Source organism: Corvus kubaryi, unplaced genomic scaffold (assembly GCF_017639235.1).
Source record: "Corvus kubaryi isolate FWS band 111438036 unplaced genomic scaffold, C.kubaryi_AGA036_p1.0 66, whole genome shotgun sequence".
Lineage (NCBI taxonomy): Eukaryota > Metazoa > Chordata > Aves > Passeriformes > Corvidae > Corvus > Corvus kubaryi.
The window spans coordinates 10,672,422-10,685,884 of NW_024582054.1; the positions used below are offsets into that span (position 1 = coordinate 10,672,422).

The following is a 13,463-nucleotide window of genomic DNA, read 5'->3' on the forward strand; positions in this document are numbered from 1 at the left end:
AGCTGATATGGTTGCTTACAATGTTGCATAAAAATAATGTTTACGTACTCATGATGAAAATTGTACTTGCAAGACAAGAGGAAGAATTTTTGTTACTTATGACTCAATTCCTGTTCAGATGTGTGTATGTGAATGGGGTGTGTGCACATTTCTGCACACATAGTGCTACAGGCATCAGTTCAACATCTGCAAAAGCTTAGTCTCCAAGTGAGCAAAGGGAAAATAAGCAGTTTGTATTTCCTTGTTGCTGCTGTTGTTTCTTAATAAAAATAGTTTTGGTTGAATGCAATCATTTCTGCAAGAGTGTATTTTGTGAAGAATAGCTGTACAGTGGTTCAAGAACTGTTTTTGTCACTCACATATTTAAGATCAATAATGGGGTCCCCTATTCACAGGAGATTAATCAGCTTTAATGATGAGAGACTTAGACTTATAAGACTGTATAGTGCTCAAAAATTTTTTGAAGCCACACATTATGATAAAAATAAAGTGGAAAGTATTTATCATTTTTCCTTCAATGGAATATTCCCTAACAGGATTTTCAAAACATTTTATTAGAGCTAAATTCCCTTAGCCAGAGGTTTGTTTTGTTTTTTAATTATTGTTGTGAATATGAGCAAGTAATACAGGGTATGTTCCCTCCAATGAATTGCTGTGCAACAAGGCTTGATGCTAATTCTACCTTTCCCAAAATCTGATATCAAGCAATTTATCTTCTAAATAATACTCCTGAGTACTAAACCTGAAATGTTTTGGCTCCAGCCCAAGTCAAACTTCAGGAAGCTTATTCTCAGGAGCATATTCCCTATCTCTGTAAATTTAATTGTTATAATGAATAGAATACACGTGTCAAGGTATTACTTATGAGTTTTACCTGTTTACTTTTTGTTCCTGAAACAGAAACATCAAAATGACAGCATGAAGACCATATAAAGGATTTAGAGACAAATTATTAATTTCTTCTTTTTCAAAAAGGGAAAAAAAGTTCTGAGAGAGAAACCTGCCAAACTGGACTATCGCTTCATCTGCGGGGTTTGACAACCTTTAGAACTGATGTACAGCTGGAAATATATTTGCCCCTGTGTTCGACAGAGCTATGCATAAGCACTTTATGCATCATACTGTCCTAGGATTTCCTGTCAACAGAAATGGATGAGTATTAACTACATGAATCCACCAGCAAAAATACTGTATATACTGGGGCACTGGGGATATGAACTTTAAACCTGTGGAAGAAGGTCTATTGCATCAGCAGTTTGGTTTTTTTCCTCCTCATTCACATGTCAGGGAATGAAACCTACAGCCCTAATCAGACCACTTAGATTATGGATTGAAGACTGCATTTAGCTCTGTGGGTCTAGTTCTGCTACTGATTCTATTTTGTCAAAATAATGGCAAAAGGAATGTTAAAATATTTAAAAAAAATACTTCCCGGTAAAAATATGAGTAAAACTAACCAAGGAGCATTTTACAATAAAAATTCCACAATGTATTTGAATGCAAAAAAAAAATTGCTAAAAACTTAAATGTATTGAAGAAACAAGAACAATTTCAATGCTTAAAAACAGGGCTTTTCTAATCTATTAGAAAATTATTATAAAATATTAATCAGGATGAGAAAAAAGTGTTGTGATATTTTCTGACTGTTAAAACTTTCTGAATATGTCCCCCATTACAGTTTTGTAAGGAAAATTTCATACAGTTATGAGTATTTTAAAAAGACAATGAGATATGCAAGTAGCTCCCTTCTGCTTAGGTTTGTAGAGATTAGAAGAAACTGTGAGGGACTTCTGAGGCACCTCACTGAGCTAACAGGCAGCATAATGACAAATGATTCATTGCTGACAGATGAAACACAGTGCACATTGGAAAAAACCAATTTGAACTACTCATACACATTGCTGGGTTCTAAATTAACTATAATCTAGAGGAAATATGCCTGGATGTCACTGAGGACAGCTCAGTGAAAATCTTTGCTTTAGTGTGCAACACTAAACATAAAAGCAAACAAAATGTTAAGCAATGTTGAGGGAGGGGGTAGAAAATGGTGTTGAAAATGCATCTAATGATACTGTAGTGTGAGCATTATAACAAATATATCGTGGTATATAGATCAGTGGTACAACATCACTTGAATAATGTGTTCGGTTCTGATTACTGAGAGAAATAGCAAGAATAGAGTCAGTCTGAAGTAACAAAAATTATTTGTGTTTAACGCAAAGAGGCTGGGTAAGTATCAAGAGAAATAAAATGAGAAATACATGACAAAAATAGTGATATACACTGAATGCTCCTATTTACTATGCCAACAGTGGGAGATGCAAGTGGCTAGAAAGTAAAACTAAAAGTTTACAATTTAAGAATACAAAAACCGTCTCAACCTCCCTCCCTATACTGTATGATTAATTACTGAATTTTGATGCACTCTACATTCTTTATGTGAAAAATACAGAAAGATTTGGAAAGGATTTGACATGTGCTGAAGTACTGAGAACATCCACCATTTCAGCAGGGGATGGACCAAGGGTTGGAAATTCAAGACCTCACTTCATTTCTGTCTGTTACTGACCCGCTCTTTGACCTTGAGATTCACCTCATAGTCTTTCTCAACTGCAGATGTTTGTAGTTGCAAAGGATCCAGAACAAGACCTACAAAACTATTCAACTGGTTAACCTGAAAGTACTTGCTATGCTTACTTTTTAATCGATATGAAGTCAGGTTCCTATGTAAGAGTAACTATCTGGTTTTTGTTTCTTGTCCCTAGACAGAGGTCCCTGATGATCTCTATGTAAAGATTATTAAATTTCAGAAAACTTAAAAAAAAAGTGATAGAATTATGTATGTTAAAGTAGATGTGAGCCAGCTACAATCCGAATGGACTTCTGAAACAATTTAACCTCAGGGCAGGTATTTTTTTCAAAACTGTTCATGCTTTATGTGCTTATAAAATGCAGTAGAATATCAGACCCAAGTAGCATAATCAATATGGATAATTGCTGCAGTCTGTGCTTCTTTATAATATTAGTGGATTGGAGGGGAAAAAAGAGTAAACAACGACAGACTGTGGATATACAACTTAGTTTATCTAATAGTCCAATGCCTTAGAAATGCTTTAAGTCCTTCTAGATGGACAATATTACTGTCAATTTTAGTATAAGAAGCCTCCCCATTATTTTTTTTTATATTGGAAAAAAACCTTTATGATCATCAAGTGCAGCTGCTGGCCTAACACTGCCAAGTTCACCACTCACCCATGTCACTAAGTGCTACATTTACACATCATTTAAATACCTCCATGGCTGATGACTCCACCACTCTCCTGGACAGGCTCTTTCAGTACTTGGATCACCTTCTTGGTGAAGAAATCTTTCCCAATTTTCAACCTGCCCTACTCCAAGTTGAGGCAGTTTCCTCTTGTCCTGTTGCTTGCTACTAGAGAGAAGAGACAGGTCCCCACTTTGATTCAACCTACTGTCAGGCAGTTGTAGAGAGTGATAAGGTCTCCCCTGAGGCTTTTCTCCAGCCTAAACATGTCCAGCTCCCTCAGCCATTCCTCATCAGACTTGTGCTCCAGACCCTTCACCAGCTCTGTTGCCCTTCTCTGGATATGCTCCAGCACCTCAATGTCTTTCTTGCAGTGAGACCCAGAACTGGGCACAGGATTTGAGGTGTGGCCTCACCAGTGTCCAGTACAGGGGCAAAATCACTTCTGTAAATCTGCTGGCCACACTATTTCTGATACAGGCCAAGCTACCACTGGCCTTCTTGGCCACCTGGGCACACATTGATTCATGTTCAGCTGTTGTCAGCCACCACCCCCAGGTCTTTTTCTGCTGATCAGCTTTCCAGCCACTCTTCCCCTAGCCTTTAGCACTGCCAAGTGTAGGACCTGGCTCTTCACCTTGTTGAACCTCCTTCGTTTTGCCTTGCTTCATTGATCCAGCCTGTCCAGATCTGTCTGAAAAGCCTTCCTGTCCTCCAGCAGATTGATATTCCTGCCAAAATTCCTGTCATCTGCAATCTGATTAAAGGCATTAAACAGGACTGCACCTAATACTGAGCCTTGGGGAATACCATTTGTGGCTGGTCACCAGCTGTATTTAACTCCATTCACCTCCATTCCATGGCTCTGGCCATCCAGTCAAAGTTTTACCCACTGAAGAGAACACCCATCTAAGCCATGAGCAGCCAGTTTCTCCAGGGGAATGCTGTGGGAAATGGTTTCAAAGGTTTTACTGGAGTCCAGGTAGCTTGCATCCACAGCCCTGTCCACTAAGTGGGGTCACTCTAGCTTGGAAGGAGGTTAGTTTAGTCCAGCAGGACATGCCTTTCACAAGCCCATGCTGCCTGGGCCTGGCCCCAGGTTGTCTTTTATGTGCCATGTGATGGCACTCAAGATGATCTGTTCTGTGGCAAACCTTCCCTGACACTGAGGTCAGGTTGAGAGGCCAGTAGTTATCTGGATCTTCCTTCCAGCCCTTCTTGTAGGTGGGCATCACTTTTGCCAGCCTCTGGTCACCTGGGACACGTCCCCCGCCATTGGCCAGGACTGCTGGTAAATGCTGAAAGTTGTCTCAGTGAACACTTCCACCATATTCCTCAGTACCCTGGGTTGGATCCCATCTGCCCCCATAGACTTGTGTATGTCTAAATGGTCTATGAGGTCACTGACCATTTCCTCATGGATTATGGGGGCTTTTTTGCTGATCCTGGTCCCTATCTTCCAGCTCAGAAAGCTGGGTACCCAGAGAGCAACAGGTCTTACTAATAAAGACTGAGGTAAAGAAGTCATTAATTATCTCAGCTGCCTCTCCTTCCTTGCTTATCCCTTCTGAAGAGTGTACAGCCATCCATTGCAGCACTCTGATTATGTGAATCATCCCACCAGGTTTCCATGATGACAACTCTCAGAAAAGTGATGGCAGTTTTCCTGCTGCACAGTGGTTTTCAGCTCCTCCTGTCTGTTGCTTGTGCTGTGTGTATTGGTGTAGAGGCACTTAAGTTGGGCTATTGAGCCCAACAGCTTCTTGGGGAAGAGTGATGCCTTTTCCTGGTCTTAAAATCAAGAGGCATACACGGTTAGAAGGGGAAAAGGGATTTTACCTCGGTATTTATTCTTAAGGATCCTTAGGCGTACACGTCCAGGTCATATGCATCAAGATGTACCCCACCGAGTCTTTCCCTGTGTCTCTGTGTCTCTTCTCGTCCCAAGAGTGTCGTGTGTGTGTGTGTGTCCCCCCAACATTGGGTATAACATTATAGGCTTTTCTAATTAGCATATCTCTCAAAGATTCCCCAATGAGAAGTTCAAGTGAGCCCCCCCTCCCCAAGGAACCTTCCCCTGGATGGTTCTATCTTGGTTTACAGAATATGTTCTGGAGAGGACCTTGGGGTCTGGGGCACACTGATCCCTAGCTACGAAGCTTCTAAGATGTTTAGTCTCTTAGCTTAACAAACAAGTCTAAGAATGTAGGCAAAAAGCACTAGGAATACAGAAGTTGTAAAAAGGTATAACAGGGGTATAAAAGAAAAAGCAAAAATTTTCATGGCATCAAGAGAAGCCTTAATTCCTACATCATCATTCTCATGCACTTGTGTGGTTTCTAACACATCAATAATCCTTGTGACTTTGCTGCCACACAGATGTCCATTCCCTGCCTTCAGTGAAATGGCAGACCAAAGGACCTCGTCATCACATCCCCCAAACGTCAGTGTGCTGTCTCCTGGTTTATCTCGTGAGCCTAGTTTTAACTCTTTTTACTTTAAAAGCTAGCTTAAAACTCATCCAATGAACCCTGTTAACTCCTGGGCAAAGATCCCTTTTCCCCTTTGAGACAGTTGTATCCCTTATTTCCAGCTGGTCACCTGTTTGTAAATCAACCCTTGATCAAAAACCCCTGAAATTCTGCTAGTAACACCAGGCTTGCAGCCAGGCATTAATTGGCTGGTTCTTCTTGTTTTTTTCCTCATCATTCCCTACAGTTTTGAGGACAGGGAAGAGAGGAGTAGGATAGTGGAAAAGCCAAACCTGAATTTTGTGATGAGTGGGGACACCTACTTGCAAGTCGTCCAAAGCGTTATTAATTTCCTGTTCAGGTATCTTACTGTACAGTGCAGTAAAGACTGGGGATATCCATAGAGGACTCTGTTTTAGGCAGCAGGTGAGCACACACGTGGACTATAAGGGACACTTATTTCTAGAAACAGTGTTTATACTGATGGTATTCTATCATACATTTTGGATGTGCCTCTGAGCTATTGTGTGTTCTTCTGGCCTACACTGGTGTTCCTTAAATCTTGACTTGATTGTATTTTTAGGGAATATTGTGACACTTCTATATTGTCTTTGGAATCCGATGGAGTAGAAAGCACATTGAAGTTTTTTTTTCTCCTGACTAGCATACAGACTAGGGGTAGAGATGATTGGTGATTCTAGTGATGGCCTGACTACTTGAGCCCTTTCCTTTCTTCAGGGGGTGGCAGAGATATCGAAAATGTCATACAGAAGGCCCAAGTAGCTTATTCTCCTTTTTTCTCTCAATATTGATCAAATCAACAGAATAATTGTCTACACTCCTCTCTGGGTTACAATCACTCAGTCTTCTGTCACGTGGTAGGAAGAAATCTCATACCATATCTGATGTTTTAGCTTTTAAATACTGAAATATAAAGAGGAAAGTATGACTATAACTGTATCAATTAAGTTACTCATATATGTAGCTTGAATAAAAAAGTGGTAGGACCTCATTCTAAACATGTCTATGCACAAAAATTAAATAAGAAACTAAGGAAAGAGCATATGGGGATATATAGAAAGCTGAAGTAATATAGGGGAAAACCTGGCCAGAGTTCAAACTAAAGAAGATAGACAAGCTTTCATTTGAAAAATTCAAATACATCTGCGTTTCTGCAATCTCTTCTATTCCATGGCTGATACCACTTTAGTTTTAGCTATGAGGCATGAGGTGGTAATTTGTTTTTCTTTTCTTGTGATAAAATTCTGGATATTCTATACTCACAAAATGGAAAATGCTAGTGAAATAATTTAATGTTTGTTAAAAAAAAATCACAGTAATTAGAAACCTTGAACCAGACACATGTAGCTTGATTGGCATCTTAGTATTATGTTTCCCAGGGACCAACAGTTTTGGATGTCTAGGGCTGTCTGAATCTAAGCCCTCACACTCTTCATTCCTAAATTTTCAATGAAAAAACCCTTGTCCTCTGGAAGCAGTGTTACTGTGCTGATATTTGCAGGGTAAAATAGAAGCAAAAAGTTGTTCAGAATAGATTTCTTAGCTCCGAGGGAGGAAGCTCCTAATTCACACTATTTTTACTAATTAGGAGTTGAATCCTTGAATGTAAGAGCTTTCCTACGCAGAAAATCCTTCCACCACCAAGCCTGTGTTACTACTGCAAGCTCGAAAAATAATGTTGATCTGTGGAGGTGTGGAAAAGAAGCAGAAAGCAGCAGTGTGTGAGAACCACAGGGTTAAATGTAACACCTTGACCTCTGCCAAGAATTATCTCAGAATTCTTAGGAGACAGGAACAAAAGGGAAAATAACATAGATTTTGCACGATTTCTGTTTTATTTTCAAATATTTTATGGGGATAACTATTTCAGTGTTTGGAAATTAAGTGAGATTTAACTCTAGCACCAGATCTCGACTTTACCAGTTACACAGCAAAAATGAGGGGAGAAAAATATTCACTACAGCCTACGAAGTCTCCATAAAAATGAGCTCAAGAACCCAGAAGAACTTACAAATTGCCACCTTGAGTAAGAACTGTCAGCTACCTCCTAACTGTGAGGTTTGCAGTTAGAACACTTAGGGTTTTTTCCTATTGCCCATGTTGCATTCAGTGAGTTCTCATCCACACCAGGCCATCAGGGAGCCTCAGACCCAGCATTGTCTTAGACCAGGAGCATATGTATAATGCTGACTGTCATTTGCTCCATAGCAGTTCTTCTGGCCCATCTGATTATGAAGTGTGGCAAAAAGCTGTTCTTTGCTTCTCTCACAAGAGAAAAAAATCAAAATAGATGAATAACCACCCCAAATCATCTCCATGGTCTTTTAAGAGGAAGAAGAAAGCAGCCCCTCAAGCTCTCCTCTGATTTGCCTTGCGAGAGTCTGCTGACAGCAGTACATTAGGTTGACTTTCTGTGAACTCTTTCATGAAATCACTTTGTTAAATTGCTTAATGAAGTAACGAGCTCTAGTTGAATATTTGAAAGCCAGAGACCAAACAGTACAAAAAACCTAATTAATTCTGGGACAGTCTTGTTTCACTATCCACTCCAAATAGATATATGAGCTATGATCTCAATCTTCTGTAGGGAACTATGACTTTTTTAAAAAGAAAGTATTAGTACATGGCAAGTTTGGATGCTGAAACATTAGGTGCATATATAAACAGCTAATTTTAAAGAAAATCACCTTGGAATTGGTGTAAAATATTGTTGCACCTTGAGATTATATCTTTTCTGAAGAAAGAACTTATATCTCTATAGAAAACATTATTAGACTTTTTCCTTCTGGCAGGATATATATAGAGTAGTAATTTTAAGGCTTCACATCTATATTTAGAAAGAACTTCAATTCTAGGAACTTTCTGGATTCTATGCAAGGCATGCCAGTCCAGGTACTATCTGGTATTTTTGACTCCCACAAAAAAGGCCATTTTTTAAAAAAACCCCTTGTACCCATTCATGTAGGACATGTTGGAAATTTACAGAGTCTATATGTCATGCTTAACTGTGAATTTTCTTGCTTTCCAAGATTATTAGCTATTTGCATTGCTTCACTTAAGTTTTTTTTTTGGTTTTTTTTGGTAGTTTAATACCTTACTTATCAGAGAAAAGCAGGGTCCAGTTAGTTAAGGTTTCAGTTGTACGTGGAACGCAACTTCCTAAGCTTGTCATGCATCAAACTGTTATGGCTGGCAATTGTTTAAAAAAATTCATTTTGTTATGAACTAGCCTGTTTTCAACTGGGCTGTTCAGAGATGGATTGCTTTCTGGAGTTTTTGACAGGTGTAATTGTTAAGGTGTCATCTGTTCTTGTTTGCACAAAATACATTTTAGCCAACTGTAGGACTTGCCCGCTAATCTTTCTCACATCATTCCATTCTTTGCTTGCCACTAGACAAATCCCCTGTTATTTGACCAGATGGTGGAAAATCCATTCTCATGATAAGTTGCTTCTAGTTTGCATTTAGATTACCTGCAAAAATGGAACAATTTACTACTCTGCCTCTAACCATCTCTTTCCTCCTTTTTTCCCTTAGTTTGACTTCTTGTAACTAATTATTTAAATTCTGCCCTGTGAGTTAAAATTAGTCATAGCTTACACATTTCACATGTATGTAAATGCACTTAAGTTCCACCTCAAGTTTTATGATGAATCCATCTAGAGTTTAGTGACACATAAAGAAACGAAGATGAGCTGTCTAATGTGCAAACACAGCAGTTTGTAATCCTTTCACATCTGAGGTGATACTTTTGAACTTTTTAGGGAAAGTGTGCAATGTCTAAAAACCAAGGTCAGGTGTGAGAGTGCACCAAGCATCATCATCTTACAGCACACCCCCTAAGGAGTAGTGGATACAAATATTAAGTGAAATATCACGTTTCATGCAGTGTTTGTAGGCATTTTGTCTGGTATATTTCTGGCTTCTTTGGAAAATAACCTGCAGTACAGAGGTGTAGATAGTTATAACCTAAAACTCATTTTTGCTGTTATTATTATGAAATGGTAACTTTTACTCTGTCTAAAAGCTTACATGAGAATAGGTGTTTGTCTCTTAAATCAGTCAAAATTCAACTAAAATTGGGGTGAGCTAACCACTGCAAATTGATCAAGCTCAAATACTCTTTAGTGCTCTAATTTTTAACAAAGAGAAGCATACAAGAAATCAATTTCAAAGCATAAAATAGAACAAGAATATACAGTACCTAGAGTAAATAGCCAATATACAGTTTTATCTTCAGCTAAATCAATTTTGTAAGTGGAACCTGAGGCAGAGTATATCTGCTGACATAATATGGTAAGAAAAGTTAACAAAATTAATTTGGTGAAGGTTGCCTAAAATAATTTTCTTTTTTTTTTTTTTTTAAGAGAGAGGAAAAAATACCCCATCACCAAGACTGATTGTCTTGGTAAACTTTTTTTGGATCCTAATCACTAATTCTTGCAACTTGATTTTATGTTTTGTGGGTTTGTTGTTGTTTTTGTTTGTTTGTTTGTTTTAGTAAGGAATTCCGAATAAGCTTTTCTATGAGGAAGTTTTACCTTCTGACCCATAATGTCATAGTTACCAGATGATCATTAATTGTAAATGTAAATCTATAAATGACAGCTAAAATACATAGGGCGAGGGCAAATGTGTGTGGTGGTGTTTGGCAACTTTTAAATACGTAAAATAAAACTGTGGTTATTATTCAGCAGGAAGGTCCATTTATGGAAATACATTTATTATGCTAAAATAAACCTTAGCAATAAGAGACAAACATCATACAAGAAAACAAAAGAGTTTTTTTTTCCTCCCTAAAACATTGGTGTAGGTTGCAGTTAGAAATCTGATGTGCACTTTGAAATGTATTCCAGAGTGTTTCAGGACTGTGATGTTTCAGGTTAAGTGCAATAAGCCCCATTCTGTGCTAACTCAGATGCTGTGCAATCTTGATGAAGTCAGTGGGATTTTAAGAGATTTACGTTGATGTCTTATTTAGCTTGGTGTTTGGGGATATGATTTGGTTTTTTTCCTATTATTATTTATTTCAGCAGAGAGGGAATAGGTGAGAGTTAAATAACTCATTAAAGAAAATTTTTAGAGAGCATTGGGTAATTGGCCGGGTCCAAAAAAGTTCATAGGATCTTGGCTCCTGAAGTGGAATCAGCTCTATGCAGCGCAAAGGAAGGCTCGGACCATGACCCACAGTAGCTGCTGTTTATAGAGCCTTATATATTGCTTAATTTAAAACCAAAATCAACCCCCACTCCCCCACCCCCTCAGTGCTCCCCACTCTCCAAAAAAGTTCTAACCTAATTCTGACTAGATGTAAAGCAGGATTGTGGTTCACAGTCCAAACCTCTGATCTGGGCTTGAATCACAGAATGGCTGGGGGTGGAAGGGATCTCTTGTCCAGCCCCTCTGGGTTGCAGAAACAGTTCTCTGGACCTGGTTGCCTAGGATCATGTCCAGGAGGATGTTGACTCTCTCCATGGTGGAGACTCCACAATCTCTTTGTTCCAGTTCTCCATCATCCTTGCAGTAAAAAAGTGTTTCCTGATGTTCAAATGCCAACCTCCTGTGTTTCAATTTCTCTGTTATCTGAAAAAAGAGCAAAAAATAAACCAACCAAACAAAAGCTGGCTGACATGTATTCTACACATGCTTGGTGCAGTGAATACTTATTTAGGACCTATTTAATCACAAGGGTGTTCAAATCCACATCTTCCACTTCCCCAAAGAATACTATAACTGCTTCAGAATAAAGGTTTTCTGGAGTGAGCTGTATTCTGCTGCACTTGTTTAACTGCTCAAGTAATAGCCAGTATTTACTATTCCAGACTCATTTGGCCAAAGAAGTGGTTGGAAGAAAGAACATAATTCTGAAGGCCTGTGATGAGGGCACTCATCTGGGAAGGATTCTGATAGTTTTTGCAAGGATTGCTTATGCATTTTTTAATAACTCTTAATACAACCTGCTCTCACTGTCTCACTTTGTTTCATCCAATGAATCCTGATTTTTTTTCTTTAATAGTGCTGTTGTTTTAGTGGGAGGAGTTAACATGTCCCTCGTTTTAGGAGTCTGTGGTAATTTTTGGAGAGTGGAAGATGTGTGTTTGAGTATCCTCTGGCTGAGGCATTGAGAGACTTGTTCTCCAGTGTCTTTGCTGAAGCAATGAAAAAACAGGCATCTCTTCTAGTCTTGTATCACAAAGCAAAAAACAAACAAAACAAATTACAGAAGGAGTTAAATTTGGACATTTCATCAGCCAGTGTGATGATGGACTAAAGATTTTGAATCTTGAGTTTTCTTTGATGTAGACATTTCTGTGTGATGAAAAGGGAAGGGCTTGTGTCTCCCAGGCACTCATGACATAGAGGAAATTCTCCTATATCCCCTGTACTAGCTGACATGGTTCCCTGCAGGTAGCATTTGTGCTTTAAATCCCATTTTAAGATACTTAAATTTCTTTGCATGGCGTATATGGTACTTAGACATCTAACTTAAAGGCCCCAGGTATTACAATAAATAAGTCTCTCTGATAATGTCTTAATTAGTGAATGCAGGAATATCCCAGAATTCAGAGGTGTTTGGTCCTGCCTTCATCATAGACCTGTCTCCTTTCTTCTGCCTCTGGGGTCCCACGGGGCGAAAGCAGTGCTGAGGCCTGTTTAGACCAGGTTTCTACTTTAAATGAGCAAGGGACTAGGGCTGTAAAGACATGAAATTGTTTGCACTTGACACACTGTAGGAGCAGTCTTATTGAGGAAGGTCCTCAGTTTCCACAGTAGATAACCTTCCATTTGCTTGTAGAGCTTGTAGCTGGAGAATGATACTAATTTTTTTTCTCAAACCTGCAGTCTCAAATTACTGTTGAAACAATTTTAAAAACCAAGATTAGCTCAGAGATGTTAATACTATAAAAATAATGATAACATAAAATAATTCTCTATTCACTAGAATATTTATTTATAAAAAATCTTAGTCTAAAATTCTGCATTTGAAAAATCTGTAAAATTTCTCAAATAATTTATCCCTACTCCAGTGAAATACTATTAAATTACAAGGGAAGAAGGTATTAATTTGTGGAAGATACAAAAGCATCTAAAATGTGTTTTTATCCAGAGAAGAGGGAGGAAAGAAAAGAAAGAAAATTGGTGGGTACTGTTTTGTGTGCAATTCCCAAGTATATTTTAAAAACAACATTGAATTTTTATAGCCAAATTATATTTTCTGCTAACGCAGAGCTGGGGAGGGATGAATAAGAGAATGATTGACAAATCTTTTAGGGCCTGATTTTACAAGATGCTGCGCACCTCCTGATTGCTGCCAATCACTTTCCTTTTCTTTCACTCGATCCGAGAACATATGGCATTATTCAGATGGTGCTGAGCACCTTCAATCACAGTCCTCATAATACCACAACATCCTCATTCTGTGCAAATGTGAGAATTGCTGTTGACATTTTAAATTGGAGGGTTATTTGGTCTTTGTCTGGACAAACTCCCAGCTGACATAAATGAATGTTCTGCCTGAGGAAGGATTGAAACAGTAAACAATAAATAATCAATTTTATAAGCACTACTGTATATATACAAACTACATGAAGTATCAATTTGATTTATGAAATTCCATACCTCTTCCACTTTTATTTGATGGGGAAAAAAGCACCATTCTTGTGGAGAATTGAAGTTCAGTTTACTCTCAGTGCAAATTTTGAAAA

The 13,463-nt window shown here is 38.4% G+C and overlaps 1 protein-coding gene across 2 annotated transcripts in view; it reads left to right on the plus strand.

Annotated features, from left to right (window-relative positions):
- The window catches only part of NPAS3 (neuronal PAS domain protein 3), a 607,366-nt gene that overhangs the window by 73,976 nt on the left and 519,927 nt on the right, over positions 1–13,463 (plus strand). The window lies entirely within an intron of this gene.